Source organism: Ahaetulla prasina, chromosome 5, assembly GCF_028640845.1.
Source record: "Ahaetulla prasina isolate Xishuangbanna chromosome 5, ASM2864084v1, whole genome shotgun sequence".
NCBI lineage: Eukaryota > Metazoa > Chordata > Lepidosauria > Squamata > Colubridae > Ahaetulla > Ahaetulla prasina.
In genome coordinates, this window is record NC_080543.1 from 52,615,552 (window position 1) to 52,632,613 (window position 17,062).

Genomic DNA, 17,062 nt, shown 5'->3' on the forward strand with positions numbered 1-17,062 from the left:
TATGCAGATGATACCACTCTAATGGCAGAAAGCGAAGAGGAGCTAAAGAGCCTCTTGATACGGGTGAAGGAGGAGATACAAAAGTTGGCTTGAAACTCAACATTAAGAAAACTAAAATCATGGCATCCGGCCTTCTCAATTCCTGGTAGATAGATGGGGAAGAAATGGAGGTAGTGACAGATTTTATTTTCCTGGGGTCCAAGATCACTGCAGATGGGGACTGCAGCCAAGAAATTTAAAGACGCTTGCTCACGGGAAGGAAAGCTATGGCAAATCTAGACAGTGTACTAAAAAGCAGTGACATCACCCTGCCAACAAAAGTGCATATAGTCAAGGCTATGGTTTTCCCAATTGCAATGTATGGCTGTGAAAGTTGGACCATAAGAAAGGCTGAGTGCCAAAGAATCGAGGCCTTTGAACTCATGCTGGAGAAGACTCCTGCGAGTCCCTTGGACATCAAGGCAAACAAACAAGTCAGTCCTAGAGGAGATCAACCCTGGCTGCTCTTTAGAAGGCCAGATCCTGAAGATGAAATAGAAATACTTTGGCCATTTAATGAGAAGGAAGGACTCACTGGAGAAGAGCCTAATGCTGGGAAAGATTGAGGGCAAAAGAAGAATGGGATGACAGAGAACGAGGTGGCTAGATGGAGTCACTGAAGCAGTAGGCGTGAGCTTAAATGGACTCCAGAGGATGGTAGAGGATAGGAAGGCCTGGAGGAATGTTGTCCATGGGGTCACGATGGATCAGACACGACTTCACAACTAACAACAACAATAAATATAAGCAGATTTAGAGAAAGTCCATATGTAGTTCAGGAAGGAGTTAGAGAATTAAAGGCTTGAATGGCAGTCTAGATTATAATCTTATAATGTTCTGTGTTTGTAATCACAGAAAAAGAATTCATTGGAAAGAGTAGAACAAGTGGTGTTAGAATAATTATTACAAAGTCTACAAGGTCCTATGCAGTATTGAATAAAAGAGCACAACTCTAAAACAAGCAATCATACAGTACAGCTGGCTGAGCATGATTTGATTGCTCACAGGACAGATGACACCAAGAAAAACTAATTAGTTATGTGAAAAGACCACAGAAAAGTGAAACTCTTAAAAAAGGAGATTGAGCAGGAAAGAAAAGACTCAGTTACAACATGTCAAAAGGTCAGCCAAAAGTCAAGGTGGTGATGCAAGTAGGAATAAATGTTGTTTGTGTGACAGGGTTGGTCAAATAGGCAGAATCTCTACAAACCAGATCTAAAACAGTTTATTGGCTGTTAACCTCCAAAATGCAGGAAAAGTATGAGCAAGGTTAAATGGAAGAAAAATTCTTGGTGTAATAGAGATGAATAACATTAACACTAGAATTCTCTTGTTCCTGAAATGTGTTTTTGGGAAGGCATAAATGTTACCTTTGGTGAAGGCCCAGTTACCAATGAAAGGTAGTACAAAATATATGGGGTTTGTAGGGAATGTATTGTTAAGTTCTGGAAGTAACGAGGCTGGAGACCAGGGTAGTGACAACAGCTCTTTAATATAGGGTGAACCCAGCAACAGGCTGGGGGAAAAACCTCTCCTTTTATACAGTTCTACTGGCAGCTTCGTCCAATCAGCAACGTGCTGATTTCCCGCCCAAATATTTAAAGGTACATAACACTCCTCCCCTCCCAGAAAACACTTTGCCTCTATTTGCATTTTATTTACATGTTATTTTTCGACGTAGTCACGCAAATAACCTGGGCGTCTCCTAGTTCTTTCAGACCTGCGCGGTTCAGTCCTGGGTGGTGTTTTGAGCTGTTCGGAGGGTCTATTTTCTCCTCCCAGCTCTTTCTCTAGGCCATCGGGCCCTGGATTATTTGCAGATTCTTTTTCTTGGCCATCCGGCCCTGGATTACTTTTGTAATTTTCCCTGTCATTTCCCTCGGGAACCTGATGGCGTCGCTGGACCTCCGGGACCTCAGCTAAGTCTTGCGCCTCCCCCGGGTCATGGTCAGCTGTGGGTTCAAATAAGGAGGGGTCATAATTTGTTTCCTGTGGCTTAGTTTGTTCAGTTATTCGTCTCCTTATCTGATCTATGTGGCGCCTCCATACTCGGTTGTCTTGTAATTCGACCAAGTATGACTTTGGGCCGGTTGCTTTTATTATTTGCCCTGCGAGCCAACTTGGGCCGTCCCCGTAGTTGCGGGCCCACACTCGGTCGCCTATGCCCAATTCCTTGTTTTGTCTATTTCCCCTTGTAACCCTCTGGTGTGTAATGGGGACTCAAGCGGTCAAGTGGGCACGGAGTTCCCGTCCCATCAATAATTCGGCTGGGCTTCTGCCTGTAGCAGTGCTTGGGGTTCTGTGCTGAACGGCCAGAAAGAAGTCTATCTTTGTTTGCCAGTCACCTGGCTTGAGCCTGGACAATGCCTCCTTAGCGCTCCGGACGGAACGCTCTGCAAGGCCATTCGACGCAGGGTGGAAAGGCGCAGAGAGGGCATGTCGGATGCCCTCCTCTGCCAAGTATTCTTCGAACTGGGCTGCCGTGGTGCGGCCCGTTGTCGGACACCAGAGTGTCAGGCAACCCGTGGGTTGCGAATAGGTGGCGCAGGGCTGCGATTACTGCCTCGGCCGTAGTGGATTTCATGAGTATGATCTCCAACCATTTAGAGAATGCGTCGACAACCACTAGGAAAGTTTGGCCATGGAAAGGGCCAGCAAAATCAATGTGGATTCTTGACCAGGGCCCTTGGGGTTTTCCCATTCCTGACTGGGGCCGTTGGGGGTAGGGGTCTGGACTCTTGGCAAGCCTGGCATTTCCCCACCCTCTCAGCAATCTCTGAGTCCATGAGTGGCCACCACACATAGCTTCTCGCTAGCCCCTTCATCCGGACGATCCCTGGGTGGCCCTCGTGGAGGAGGTCCAGTACCTTTCCCCTTAGTTTATCGGGGATTACCACACGATCACCCCATAACAGGCACCCCCCTTGAGCCGAGAGCTCATCCCGTTTTTTAACAAATTCCTTAAAGCGTTCGCCCGGCGCAGCGGGCCACCCTCTTTGTACCCAACCGAGTACAGTCCTTAACATAATGTCCCGGTATGATGCCCGAGCCACTTCCTTAGATGTGACTGGGCCAGAGTCCAAAGAGTCAATAAGCAGGATGGGCGTCCCCGGCGTAGGGTCTTCGATGGCCCCTGGTAGTGGGCATCTGCTTAACGCGTCTGCATGCCCCACTTCTTTTCCTGGTCGATGCTGCAGCTTGTACGAATAAGCGGCTAAGAAAATAGTCCATCGGGTCAAGCGTGGCGAAAGTGCCACAGGCGTTGGGCGGTCGCCAGCCAGTATCCCTAGTAGCGGTCTGTGGTCAGTCACGATTTCAAAATCCCGCCCAAAAACATATTCGTGGAATTTTTTCACCCCTGACACAATGGCTAGTGCTTCTTTATCTAATTGGCTGTAGTTCCTCTCTGGGGAGGACATCGTTCTAGAGTAAAAAGCTATAGGGGCTTCTGTGCCGTTTGGAAGTCTATGGCTGAGTACAGCCCCCACCCCGTAAGGGGAGGCATCGCAAACCAGCACTAGGGGCAAAGTGTTATGATATTGGATGAGCAGGCTGTCACTTGAGAGCAGGTTTTTTACTGCTTCGAAAGCCCTATTTTCCGACTTTCCCCAAGACCAAACAGTATTTTTTCCTAAAAGCCTATGCAGCGGTTCAGCAACGGTCGCTTTGTTTTTTAAAAAGACCGCGTAAAAATTCACTAGCCCCAGGAATGCCTGTAGCTCTGCTTTGTTTTTGGGCGCTGGAGCCTTTCTAATTGCCTTGACCTTGCTCTCAGTGGGGTGAATTCCTTTCTTGTCTATCCGGTAGCCAAAAGATAACCAGAATAACAGGCAAGTTTGGCCTTGAATACAAAATGAAACAGGGCACAGGCTGATAGAATTCTGTCAAGATAATACGATGGTCATAGCAAACACTCTTTCCAACCCAAGAGACTACACACATGGACACAGATGGTCAACACAGAAATCAGATTGACTATTCTGCAGCCAAAGATGGAGAAGCTCTATACAGTCAGTAAAACAAGACCAGGAGCTGACTGTGGCTCAGATCATGAGCTTCTTGCAAAATTTAGGCTTAAACTGAAGAAAGAAAAGCACCAGGCCACTCAGGTATGAACTAAATCATATCCCTGATGAATATACAGTAGAGGTGACAAATAGATTTAAGGAATTAGATCTGATAGACAGGGTGCCTGAAGAACTATGGATGGAGATTCACAACAGTGTACAAGAGGTAGCAACTAAAACCATTCCAAAGAAAAAGAAATGCAAGAAAGCAAAATGGCTGTCTGAGGAAGCTCTGCAAATAGCTGGGGAAAGAAGAAAGGCAAGGGAGAAAGAGAAAGATACCCAGTTGAATGCAGAATTCCAGAGAATAGCTAGAAGAGATAAGAATGCATTCTTAAATGAACAGTGCAAAGAAATAGAAGAAAACAATAGAATAGGAGGACCAGAGATCTCTTCAAGAAAATTGAGATATGAAGGACATTTCATGCAAAGATGGGCATGATAAAGGACCAAAATGGCAGGGACCTAACAGAGGCAGAAGAGATTAAGAAGAGGTGGCAAAATTACACAGAAGAACTATACAAGAATGAGCTTAACATCCTGATAACCAATGGGGTGGTCACTGACCTCGAGCCAGACATCCTAGAATATGAAGTCAAATGGGTCTTAGGAAATCTGAGCAACAACAAAGCTAGCGGAGGTGACAGTATTCCAGCTAAGCTATTCAAAATCTTAAAAGATGATACAGTAAAAGTGCTACACTCAGTTTGCCAGCATATTTAGAAAACTCAACAGTCGCCACAGGATTGGAAAAGGTCAGTTTACATTCCAATTCCAAAGAAAGGCAATGACAAGAATGTTCACAGTATTGCACCATTGCACTCATTTCACATGCTAGTAAAGTTATGCTTAAAATCTTACAAGCTAGGCTCCAGCAGTATGTGGATCAAGAACTATCAGAAGTACAGGCAGGATTTTGAAGAGGCAGAGGAACTAGAGATCAAATTGCCAACATGAGATCATGGAGAAAGCTAGGGAGTTCCAGAAAAACATCTACTTCTGCTTCATTGACTATGCTAAAGCCTTTGACTGTGTGGATCACAACAAATTGTGGCATGTTCTTAAAGAGATGGGAGTACCAGACCATATTATTTGGCTCTTGAGAAACCTATATGCGAATCAAGAAGCAACAGTGAGAACTGGACAAGGAGCCACTGATTGGTTCAAAAGTGGGAAAGGAGCCCGGCAAGGCTATATACTGTTGCCCTGCCTATTTAACTTATATGCAGAGCACATCATGAGAAAGGCAGGGCTGGATGAATCAAAAGTTGGAATTAAGATTGCCGGGAGAAATATCAACAACCTCAGATATGCAGATGATACCACTCTAATGGCAGAAAGCGAAGAGGAGCTAAAGAGCCTCTTGATACGGGTGAAGGAGGAGATACAAAAGTTGGCTTGAAACTCAACATTAAGAAAACTAAAATCATGGCATCCGGCCTTCTTAATTCCTGGTAGATAGATGGGGAAGAAATGGAGGTAGTGACAGATTTTATTTTCCTGGGGTCCAAGATCACTGCAGATGGGGACTGCAGCCAAGAAATTAAAAGACGCTTGCTCACGGGGAGGAAAGCTATGGCAAATCTAGACAGTGTACTAAAAAGCAGTGACATCACCCTGCCAACAAAAGTGCATATAGTCAAGGCTATGGTTTTCCCAATTGCAATGTATGGCTGTGAAAGTTGGACCATAAGAAAGGCTGAGTGCCAAAGAATCGAGGCCTTTGAACTCATGCTGGAGAAGACTCCTGCGAGTCCCTTGGACTGCAAGGCGAACAAACAAGTCAGTTCTAGAGGAGATCAACCCTGACTGCTCTTTAGAAGGCCAGATCCTAAAGATGAAACTGAAATACTTTGGCCACCTAATGAGAAAGAAGGTCTCACTGAAGAAGAGCCTAATGCTGGGAAAGATTGAGGGCAAAAGAAGAATGGGATGATAGAGAACGAGGTGGCTGGTTGGAGTCACTGAAGCAGTAGGCGTGAGTTTAAATGGACTCCAGAGGATGGTAGAGGACAGGAAGGCCTGGAGGAATGTTGTCCATGGGGTCACGATGGGTCAGACACGACTGCACAACTAACAACAACAATAAATATAAGCAGATTTAGAGAAAGTCCATATGTAGTTCAGGAAGGAGTTAGAGAATTAAAGGCTTGAATGGCAGTCTAGATTATAATCTTATAATGTTCTGTGTTTGTAATCACAGAAAAAGAATTCATTGGAAAGAGTAGAACAAGTGGTGTTAGAATAATTATTACTAAGTCTACAAGGTCCTATGCAGTATTGAATAAAAGAGCACAACTCTAAAACAAGCAATCATACAGTACAGCTGGCTGAGCATGATTTGATTGCTCACAGGACAGATGACACCAAGAAAAACTAATTAGTTATGTGAAAAGACCACAGAAAAGTGAAACTCTTAAAAAAGGAGATTGAGCAGGAAAGAAAAGACTCAGTTACAACATGTCAAAAGATCAGCCAAAAGTCAAGGTGGTGATGCAAGTAGGAATAAATGTTGTTTGTGTGACAGGGTTGGTCAAATAGAATCTCTACAAACCAGATCTAAAACAGTTTATTGGCTGTTAACCTCCAAAATGCAGGAAAAATGAGCAAGGTTAAATGGAAGAAAATTCTTGGTGTAATAGAGATTAACACTAAATTCTCTTGTTCCTGAAATGTGTTTTGGGAAGGCATAAATGTTTTGGTGAAGGCCCAGTTACCAATGAAAGGTAGTACAAAATATGGGGTTTGTAGGAATGTATATTATCTATCTTGTGGTGGAGTAGTAAAATATCCCAGTATGTGGCCAGTTACAAGTAAAGGAATATTATTAAGTGTTAATAATATTGGAAAAATCTGGTCTGGTTTCAAGCCAGGAGAAAAATACTGGAAATAAAATCAGGCAGAAGAAAGTATCTGTTTTTTGGTAGAAATTAGTGATGGCAATGTTTCTATCATGGTTGACAAAATGAGGTTGAGTAGGTGGACTTTACATTCTTTGGGACTTTGTGATTTAGATGCCTGTTCCTGTGCAAGCATATGTCCTTTAATATTTTAATATTATTGATTCCTATGGGGTCATGTATCATGGCTGGTTCTACAGGAAATGCAAATCCTAGGTGTTTTGTTTCTCTTCTCAGTTTCAGCTCATTACCTATTGTGTTGCTTATTTGGAGTTTCTGGCTGCTCTTTGCTTAGAATAGAGTGACACAGCTTTCTGAATGTATATAAAGTATCCATTCCTAAAGACTAGCCTCTTCAGGTTTCTGCTCGAGACTTGTTTTCCTAGCAGAAAGATTGGGGCTGCTTTCTGCCTTTAAGAAGATGTCTCTCCTCTTCTCCTTTAGAGGAAATATTCTATTCTGCCACTTTTTAATATAAAGAATAAAATTATTTTATTCTGGGGAGCGGGGTCTTCCTACAATAAAAATAAATAAAAGAAACTAGGAGAAAGCAACTCAAATTCCAAGAAATGAGACTGGGAAAGGAACAGAAAAGTTTCCCAAACTTTTTTTTTTGTCAAACTTTTTAAAAAAAATTTTATAAGCATAATAAAAAAAAATCATTGTGAACAAATTATTGGTCAGGTATATCTTTAAACATATCAAGTTTCACCTATGTTATAATCTAATAGAATATATTTTCCTTCTTCTTCTTTAAATTCAATTATTTTTTGCACACAATCTGATTATAGAAGTAAATCAAATTCAACCCATTCAGGAGAATATTTAAATGAAATCTAGTCCCCATGCTTAATTCCCTTCAACATCATTAATAAATTCTATTTACGTTTTATAATTTCACCACTCTCAGCTTTATATCTACATTACTAATCAGAGGTCATCCTATCTAAAATCTCTTTCTTAAAACTGCCCAGAGATCACATAGACAATTCCGTTCATCTTCCTCTGCCTCTAAATCAATAACATATATTTAAAGTTTTCAATCTAATCCATTTTAATATCAAGTAAAACTTTTAACATTTGCAAGGGTAGTCACTAATTCTTTTCCCCAATTATTCTCCCAAAATATTAACTGTTTAGTTTATCAAATCCTTTCATTACCTTACTTATTTGCAAAAGCAAAAAAAGAAAAAAAATTCTTCCTCAGTATAATAACACTCATTTCCCTCTTATTTCAATTTATTCTAGTATTTTTCCCTCCATTTCCCAAAACCTCAATTATTTTTATCATAGTTGTCACTCATATTTTAATATAAATATTAACATTTTCTAAAATGAATCTCTTAACGTAACTTAAAACAGTGATTCTCAACCTTTATAGTGCTGCGACCCCTTTAATACAATTCCCCACGATGTGGTGACCCCAACCATAAAATTATTTTCGTTTTAAATTTATCGTACCTGAAGCCATATTGGCTAGCGATCTGAACTGCTTGCGATTACCTTGAGGACGGAGGCATTAAAGCGGAGACTCCTCCCCTATTAAGTTTATCGCACCTGAAGCCAGATTAGCGATTGGGAGTGATTGCAGCTGGCTTGAGAGGGAGATATCAGAGCAAAGATTTCTCTCTTTTTTAATTCAGCTAGCAATTTTTTTAATTTTTTAATTCGGCTAGCAATTTGAAGAGCCTGCAGCTGGCTTGTGGAGTCAACCATTGGAGTGCGATTCTTCTACTTGCAAGTATACTTCCCATATTTCCGATGGTCTTAGGCGACCCCTGGCAAATCATCATTTGACCCCCAACGGGGTCGCAACCCACAGATTGAGAACCGCTGCTCTAAAAGCAGCCATTAGTTCCTTTCAAAAAAATGTCATGTGTCTACATCAGCAGCGCCTTCTCTATGGGAATAGTCCATTATTCCATTCTTACTTTCCTTCTTTGCCTCTGAATTATTCTTAAATAAGAATCTCTGCTTAAAACAATAATCCAAAGACACCATCTAGAAGTCTCTTCTAAAACTGTTGTGTGGTCCCATGACACCAATCCTCAAGGAATAGTCACAAGCTATTCTCTTGCTATTTTCTCTGCCTCTAATTATAAAGGCAGCCATAAGTTCCTTCAAAAAATGTCATGTGCCCACACACAGAACTTTCTCCATGGGGAATAGTCTGCTATTATTTCTTAACTTTCTTTTCCTCCCTATTGTTTAAATAGGGAATTCAATTTCCATAATTCAAAGACACACCATCTGAAACTCTCTTCTAAAACAGTTGTGTAGTCCCAGCAAGCAATCCTGTAGCTGTCTTTCTCTGCCTCTAGATGTCTTTTTGAAACAGTTACTGCTCAAAGGTGATAAGTAGCCATTTTGGTGACAAAGATCCTTTGTTCTCAAATGCTTTGGTACGTGGAGGTCAATTTTCCAGGATTTTCTCTTAGTTATATTTATATCTTCCAGATTCTTATGTCCTATTGATATCTTTAGTGTTCCATAAATTTAAAACAGAGGGATTTGAGATATTCACATAAAAAACAATTCAATAGCTTCGTTTACTTTTTTCTCCTATTTCTTTAATTTCCAATATAATCCATTAAAACTTCCAAGAGTCTCCAAACCATTATTTAGTTGGAAAAAGGTTATTTTTCTTTTCTTTATTTAAATGGGGCTCTGCTTCCATCCAAGCCCTATCTTCTCTCTTTCACTTCCCGAATGTGTATTCTCCAAATTGACTTTCACTTTCACTTGTTATTCAATTAGCCTTCAATCTACAAGTTCTCCCCAAGGCTTGTACCTCTTTTGAATTCTTATTGTTCCTTTGTGAGATCATCACTCACCCGACTTCAACAATTTGTTTCTTGATGGTTCTTCCTCCTGCCGCTCTTGTAGCCGCGGCTTTGGTGCAGCTGCCATAATGGACTATGGCTGCATTCCTCCCACTGGGTCAGGGAAAGATCCGGGCTATGGGAGTTTGTCAACTCCCGTTGCTCAGCTCCCACTCTTTGCTGCCCTTCAAGGTAGCTATGGTCCAATCCAGTTTGGATGGACCCCCTGGGCAGGGGGATATCGGCACAAACCCCGGAGACATTGGGGTTTGCGACTGTCTCGCCCACAACATTGGCCACACCTCTAAAAGTTTCCCAAACTTAAATAGAGAGGTGAAGTCAGGCACAGCAAAAACGTAGCTAACAGAAAAATACAAAGCCCATCACTGGTGAAGAAATAACTGTAAAAGTGAGTTGAAACTTGTTTGCAAGCCCTCTTAACATTTGCCTAAGGGAAAAAACCAGGGGTGCTATTCAGCAGGTTCTGAAAGGTTCTGGAGAACTGGTAGCAGAAACTTTGAGTAGTTTGGAGAACCAGCAAATACCACTTCTGGCTGACCCCAGAATGGGGTGGAAATGGAGATTTTGCAATATCCTTCTCCAGGAGTGGGGTGGGAATGGAGATTCTGCAGTATCTTCTCCTGCCATGCTCCTGCCATGCTCACCAAGCCATTCTCCCGAGGATGTGGACAGGTTGTTGGGGAGGCTTCACGCCACGACATGTTTACTGGACCCGTGTCCTTCCTGGCTGGTACTGGCCACTCAGGAAGTGACACGAGGCTGGCTCCAGAGGATTATCAATGCTTCTCTGTTGGAAGGGGTTTTCCCTGCCGCCTTGAAAGAGGCGGTGGTGAGACCTCCTCAAAAGCCTCCTGGACCCAGCTATTTTGGGTAATTATCGTCCAGTCTCCAACCTTCGCTTGTTGTGAAGGTTGTAGAGTGCTGTCTACCCCAATACCTGGATGAAAGTCTATCTAGACCCGTTCCAGTCCGGCTTTCAACCCGGATATACGGAGACAACTTTGGTCGCATTGGTGGATGATCTCTGGCGGGCTAGGGACAGGGTTATTCCTCTGCCCTGGTCCTATTAGACCTCTCAGCGGCTTTTGATACCATCGACCATGGTATCTTGCTGCGCCGGTTGGATTGGGAGTGGGAGGCACCGTGTCGGTGGTTCTCCTCCTATCTCCGACGATGCGAAGTGTTGACAGGGGCAGAGGTGGCCGTAGGTGCCTCACTTGTGGGGTGCGGTCGATTCTCTCACCTGCTGTTCAACATCTACGAAACCGTTGGGTGAGATCATCAGTGGCTTGGTGAGATACCAGCACGCTGATGACGCAGCTGCTTTTCCACGGGCCACATGAAGTTGTTGAAGTGCTGTCCTGGTGTTGGAAGCGTCCTGGATGGGAGAAACAGGCTCAAGCTTAATCCTCAAGACGGAGTGGCTGTGGATGCTGGCATCCTGATTCAGTCAGCTGCAGGCGCTGGCTGTTGGAGGCGAGTTACTGGCCATCTCCGCTTTTCTGCCCTGTGTTTGCTGGGTTCGGGTCTATCGTGCTTCAGCTCGGTTCTGGTTCTCCTTAGCCTCGACATCCCATCCTCGTCGCCAGTGTTAAGTTCTGGAAGTAACGAGGCTGGAGACCAGGGTAGTGACAACAGCTCTTTAATATAGGGTGAACCCAGCAACAGGCTGGGGAAAAAACCTCTCCTTTTATACAGTTCTACTGGCGGCTTCGTCCAATCAGCAACGTGCTGATTTCCCGCCCAAATATTTAAAGGTACATAACATGTATGTTATCTATCTTGTGGTGGAGTAGAAAGCAAAATATCCCAGTATGTGGCCAGTTAATTACCAAGCAAGTAAAGAGGAATAATATTAAGTGTTAATAATATTGGAAGAAAAATCTGGTCTGGTTTCAAGCCAGGAGAAAAATACTGGAAATAAAATGGAGGCAGGCAGAAGAAAGGAGGTATCTGTTTATTTGGTAGCCAGAAATTAGTGATGGCAGCATGTTTCTATCATGGTTGACAAAATGAGGTTGAGAGTAGGTGGACTTTTTTACATTCTTTGGGACTTTGTGATTTAGATGCCTGTTCCTGTGCAAGCATATGTCCTTTAATATTTTAATGGCTATTGCCAGATTCCTATGGGGTCATGTAGGAGTCATGGCTGGTTCTACAGGAAATGAAAATCCTAGGTGTTTTGTTTCTCTTCTCAGTTTCAGCTCATTACCTATTGTGTTGCTTATTTGGAGTTTCTGGCTGCTCTTTGCTTAGAATAGAGTGACACAGCTTTCTGAATGTATATAAAGTATCCATTCCTAAAGACTAGCCTCTTCAGGTTTCTGCTCGAGACTTGTTTTCCTAGCAGAAAGATTGGGGCTGCTTTCTGCCTTTAAGAAGATGTCTCTCCTCTTCTCCTTTAGAGGAAATATTCTATTCTGCCACTTTTTAATATAAAGAATAAAATTATTTTATTCTGGGGAGCGGGGTCTTCCTAAAATAAAAATAAATAAAAGAAACTAGGAGAAAGCAACTCAAATTCCAAGAAATGAGACTGGGAAAGGAACAGTTTTTTTTGTCAAACTTTTTTTAAAAAAATTTATAAGCATAATAAAAAAAAATCATTGTGAACAAATTATTGGTCAGGTACATCTTTAAACATATCAAGTTTCACCTATGTTATAATCTAATAGAATATATTTTCCTTCTTCTTCTTTAAATTCAATTATTTTTTGCACACAATCTGATTATAGAAGTAAATCAAATTCAACCCATTCAGGAGAATATTTAAATGAAGTCTAGTCCCCATGCTTAATTCCCTTCAACATCATTAATAAATTCTATTTACGTTTTATAATTTCACCACTCTCAGCTTTATATCTACATTACTAATCAGAGGTCATCCTATCTAAAATCTCTTTCTTAAAACTGCCCAGAGATCACATAGACAATTCCATTCTTCCCTCATCTTCCTCTGCCTCTAAATCAATAACATATATTTAAAGTTTTCCATCTAATCCATTTTAATATCAAGTAGAACATTTAACATTTGCAAGGGTAATCACTAATTCTTTCCCCCAGTTATTCTCCCAAAATATTAACTGTTTCCTTAGAAGTTTTATCAAATCCTTTCATTACCTTACTTATTTGCAAAAGCAAAAAAAGAAAAAAAAATTCTTCCTCAGTATAATAACACTCATTTCCCTCTTATTTCAATTTATTCTAGTATTTTCCCCTCCATTTCCCAAAACCTCAATTATTTTTATCATAGTTGTCACTCATATTTTAATATAAATATTAACATTTTCTAAAATGAATCTCTTAACGTAACTCTAAAACAGTGGTTCTCAACCTTTATAGTGCTGCGACCCCTTTAATACAATTCCCCACGATGTGGTGACCCCAACCATAAAATTATTTTCGTTTTAAATTTATCGTACCTGAAGCCATATTGGCTAGCGATCTGAACTGCTTGCGATTGCCTTGAGGACGGAGGCATTAAAGTGGAGACTCCTCCCCTATTAAGTTTATCGCACCTGAAGCCAGATTAGGCTAGCGATTGGGAGTGATTGCAGCTGGCTTGAGAAGGAGATATCAGAGCAAAGATTTCTCTCTTTTTTAATTCAGCTAGCAATTTTTTTAATTTTTTTATTCGGCTAGCAATTTGAAGAGCCTGCAGCTGGCTTGTGGAGTCAACCATTGGAGTGCGATTCTTCTACTCGCAAGTATACTTCCCATATTTCCGATGGTCTTAGGCGACCCCTGGCAAATCATCATTCGACCCCCAACGGGGTCGCAACCCACAGGTTGAGAACCGCTGCTCTAAAAGCAGCCATTAGTTCCTTTCAAAAAAATGTTGTGTGTCTACATCAGCAGCGCCTTCTCTATGGGAATAGTCCATTATTCCATTCTTACTTTCCTTCTTTGCCTCTGAATTATTCTTAAATAAGAATCTCTGCTTAAAACAATAATCCAAAGACACCATCTAGAATTCTCTTCTAAAACTGTTGTGTGGTCCCAACGACACCAATCCTCAAGGGAATAGTCACAAGAAAGCTATTCTACTCTTGCTATTTTTCTCTGCCTCTAATTATAAAGGCAGCCATAAGTTCCTTCCAAAAAAATGTCATGTGCCCACACCCACAGAACTTTCTCCATGGGGAATAGTCTGCTATTATTTCTTACAACTTTCTTTTCCTCCCTATTGTTTAAATAGGGAATTCAATTTCCATAATTCAAAGACACACCATCTGAAACTCTCTTCTAAAACAGTTGTGTAGTCCCAGCAAGCAATCCTGTAGCTGTCTTTCTCTGCCTCTAGATGTCTTTTTGAAACAGTTACTGCTCAAAGGTGATAAGTAGCCATTTTGGTGACAAAGATCCTTTGTTCTCAAATGCTTTGGTACGTGGAGGTCAATTTTCCAGGATTTTCTCTTAGTTATATTTATATCTTCCAGATTCTTATGTCCTATTGATATCTTTAGTATTCCATAAATTTAAAACAGAGGGATTTGAGATATTCACATAAAAAACAATTCAATAGCTTCGTTTACTTTTTTCTCCTATTTCTTTAATTTCCAATATAATCCATTAAAACTTCCAAGAGTCTCCAAACCATTATTTAGTTGGAAAAAGTTTATTTTTCTTTTCTTTATTTAAATGGGGCTCTGCTTCCATCCAAGCCCTATCTTCTCTCTTTCACTTCCCGAATTTGTATTCTCCAAATTGACTTTCACTTTCACTTGTTATTCAATTAGCCTTCAATCTACAAGTTCTCCCCAAGGCTTGTACCTCTTTTGAATTCTTATTGTTCCTTTGTGAGATCATCACTCACCCGACTTCAACAATTTGTTTCTTGATGGTTCTTCCTCCTGCCCGCTCTTGTAGCTGCGGCGGCTTTGGTGCAGCTGCCATAATGGACTATTGTGCTGCATTCCTCCCCACTGGGTCAGGGGAAAAGATCCGGAGCTATGGGGAGTTTGTCAACTCCCTGTTCGCTCCAGCAGCTCCCCCACTCTTTGCTGCCCCTTCAAGGCAGCTATGGTCCAATCCGAAGTTTGGATGGACCCCCTGGGCAGGGGGATATCGGCACAAACCCCGGAGACATTGGGGTTTGCGACTGTCTCGCCCACAACATTGGCCACACCTCTAAAAGTTTCCCAAACTTAAATAGAGAGGTGAAGTCAGGCACAGCAAAAATGTAGCTAACAGAAAAATACAAAGCCCATCACTGGTGAAGAAATAACTGTAAAAGTGAGTTGAAACTTGTTTGCAAGCCCTCTTAACATTTGCCTAAGGGAAAAAACCAGGGGTGCTATTCAGCAGGTTCTGAAAGGTTCTGGAGAACTGGTAGCAGAAACTTTGAGTAGTTTGGAGAACCAGCAAATACCACTTCTGGCTGACCCCAGAATGGGGTGGAAATGGAGATTTTGCAATATCCTTCTCCAGGAGTGGGGTGGGAATGGAGATTCTGCAGTATCTTCTCCTGCCATGCTCACCAAGCCATGCTCACCAAGCCATGCCCAAAAAACGGTAATAAAAATATTTGAATTTCACCACTGGAAAAAAACCCCCAGAGAAAACAGATGTTTGCAATGAAAGTGAGGAAACAACTTATGAAATGGGTGATGAAGAATCCCAACCACACAGAAACATACGTATTGTGTCAGAAAAGCTAAAATATAGTTTCAGCTATTGTTTAACATAAATGCCCAAAATAATTCAATTCCTTTTCAAATATACCGAAACCAAAATGACAAGCAAAAAAAACTTGTTTTCTATTTGTTCATTTGTGAGAAGAAAAGAAAGAATTGGCAATGACTGATTTTGTAAATGATAGAAAACTAAGAGAAATGGCTACCACTTTATCAAGTCTAGACAGACTTCATTAGCAGACCAAAATGACAGGAGGTACAGGATGAAATTTAACAGGAGAATGTGATTTATGCATGAGGAAAGAAAAAGGAACAAATTTAGAAAGGATGGTATCTGGTTTGAGACTAGTACACATGAAAATTATTTGAAAATTTTAATAGATCACTGGTTGTGTTGAAAGGTTGTTTGAAGATGCAGAAGCCAAGGCCTAGATTAACCAGGCAGAATCCATGCTTGAACTGAATGTCACCCTTTTGCAGGCTTGCCAAGCAAATACGCTCTTCCAGTGACTATGATGGATAAGCAGCTTAATGAACTTTGAGATACATAGATTTCATCTTGAAGCATAGGCATATAAATTGAAAAAAATGCATGCGAAGATAAACTAAATACTGTAGCAAAAGCCTTCTAAATCAGTAGGAGATAAAATAATCACTGATGCCTAAAATGCCAACAATCAGGACATGAGCTTGCATGGTCAAAACCTGCCCCCAATAGAATTATACCTGAAATATATACTAGAGATTTAAAATATTTGATTGTGAATATTATTACAGCAGCCAGGATTGTGTTTGCTAAAAATTGGAAAAGTGAGAAATTACCTTCTCAAGATGAAATTATTAGAAAGATAATGGAATGTGCAGAGATGAGTAAATTGACATTTGAAATTACAGAACAAGAAGATAAGCAATATTATAAAATATGGGATCTATTTTATCACTGGTTAGAAGGAAAGACATGTTAGAAAATATTTTTAAAAAAGAGGTCAAGATTAAGAGAAGTAATTTGAATTAAACTAATTTCGGAGAAAGGAATGAATAATGTTATTAGAAAAAATACAACTGTTTAATTAAAAAATGATTGAGTAAGAGACCTGGACAATGTAAGACAGATGTATGAAAGAGATGTTTATTTTGAAATTGCACAAGTAGATATGTAAACACCCCACCAACACACTGTAATTGGTTTGACCTTAGGACCTTTCGCCGTGAACTTAAAACCTATTTATTTCGTATGGCCGGACTAGCCTGATTTTTTATCTTTAAATTTTAATTGATTTTTGATGGGTTTTTAAATTTTAAATTTTTGTAATTTTATGGGGGTTTATGTTATTTTAATATTCGGGCAAATTTAAATCAGTTTTTTAAGGGTTGTTTTTACTATTGTGTATGTTTGTATTTTATCTGCCTGTTCACCGCCCTGAGTCCTTCGGGAGAAGGGCGGTATACAAATTAAAATATTCTATTCTATTCTATTCTATTCTGATGAGATTTTTATGTTTGTTTGTTATTAAAAAAATAAAAAAAATATTAAAAAAAAACCTGTCCCCAATAATTGGATCCATCCTCAAATTTCC